The sequence below is a fragment of the Salvelinus sp. IW2-2015 genome, unplaced genomic scaffold, assembly GCF_002910315.2.
Source record: "Salvelinus sp. IW2-2015 unplaced genomic scaffold, ASM291031v2 Un_scaffold1658, whole genome shotgun sequence".
NCBI lineage: Eukaryota > Metazoa > Chordata > Actinopteri > Salmoniformes > Salmonidae > Salvelinus > Salvelinus sp. IW2-2015.
The window spans coordinates 9,123-10,971 of NW_019943066.1; positions in this window are offsets into that span (position 1 = coordinate 9,123).

Below are 1,849 nucleotides of genomic sequence, written 5' to 3' on the forward strand. Positions count from 1 at the left end.
GGGCAGAGAAGGGGGAAGGGGCAGTAGAGGGGAGCCCTTATCCAGTATGGGCAGAGAAGGGGGAAGGGGCAGTAGAGGGGAGCCCTGGGACTCCCAGCAGGCTGAACTGATTTCCTGTGTGGGGTCATGTTAAGGCCAGGTTCAGATCAGAGGACCGACCAGGGCTTTAGGCTTTAGGACCCCAACATAGACTCATGAGTTAGACATTGAATGGAATAGAGTAGCTCACCTCCTCATATTAAGTCAAGTGGTGTTTTCATCATGGACCAATGGGTAAAGGTGCATCTGTATGTATAGTATATACACTATATATACAAAAGTATGTGGACACCCCTTCAAATTAGTGGATTTGTCTATTTCAGCCACACCAGTTGCTGACAGGTGTTTAAAATCGAGCGAACACCCATGCAATCTCCATAGACAAACATTGGCGGTAGAATGGCCTTACTGAAGAGCTCAGTGACTTTTAATGTGGCACCGTCATAGGATTCTACCTTTCCAACAAGTCAGATCGTCAAATTTCTGCCCTGCTAGAGCTGCACTGGTCCAGCTGTAAGTGCTGTTATTGTGAAGTGGAAACGTCTAGGAGCAACAACGGCTCAGCCGCAAAGTGGTAGGCTACACAAGCTCACAGAACAGGAACAGAACAGTGCTGAAGCGCGTAAAAAATGGTCTGTCCTCGGTTGCAACACTCACTACAGAGTTCCAAACTGCCCCTGGAAGCAACGTCAGCACAAGAACTGTTCTCCGGGAGCTTCATCAAATGGGTTTCCATGGCCGAGCAGCCGCACACAAGCCTTAAATCACCATGCGAAATTCCAAGCGTTGGCTGGTGTGGTGTAGATCTTGCCGCCATTGGACTGTGGAGCAGTGGAAACGTGCTCTCTGGAGTGATGAATCACGCTTCACCATCTGGCAGTCCGACAGATGAATCTAGGTGTTTGGCGGATGCCAGAAGAATGCTACCTGCCCCAATGCATAGTGCCAACTGTAAAGTTTGGTGGAGGAGGAATAATGGTCTGGGGCTGTTTTTCATGGTTCAGGCTAGGTCCCTTAGTTCCAGTGAAGGGAAATCTTAACTTTACAGCATACAATGATGCAAGATAATTCTTTGCTTCCAACTTTGTGGCAACAGTTTGGGGAAGGCCCTTTCCTGTTTTAGCATGACAATGCCCCCACTCACAACGTGAGGTCCATACAGAAATGGTTTGTCGAGATTGGTGTGGAAGAACTTGTCTGGCCTGCACAGAGCTCTGACCTCAACCCCATCGAAGACCTGAATTGGGATGAATTAGAACACAGACTGCGAGCCAGGCCTAATCGCCCAACATCAGTGCCCGACCTCACTAATGCTCTTGTGGCTGAATGGAAGCAAGTCCCTGCAGCAATGTTCCAAAATCTAGTGGAATGCTTTCCCAGAAAACTAGAGGCTGTTATAGCAACAAAGGGGAGGCAAACTCCTTATTAATGGACATGATTTTGGAATGAGATGTTCGACGAGCAGGTGTCCACATACTTTTGGTCATTTGGTGTACCTCTGGCCCAGGTGGGATTCCCTGCTACATATACAAATAGAGAGAGATCACGCTATATTAACCCTGTCCATAGTAACCCCTGTCCATAGTAACCCCTGTCCATAGTTACCCCTGTCTATAGTAACCCCTGTCCATAGTTACCCCTGTCCATAGTTACCCCTGTCTATAGTAACCCCTGTCCATAGTAACCCCTGTCCATAGTAACCCCTGTCTATAGTAACTCCTGTCCATAGTTACCCCTGTCTATATTAACCCCTGTCCATAGTAACCCCTGTCCATAGTAACCCCTGTCCATAGTAACCCCTGTCCATAGT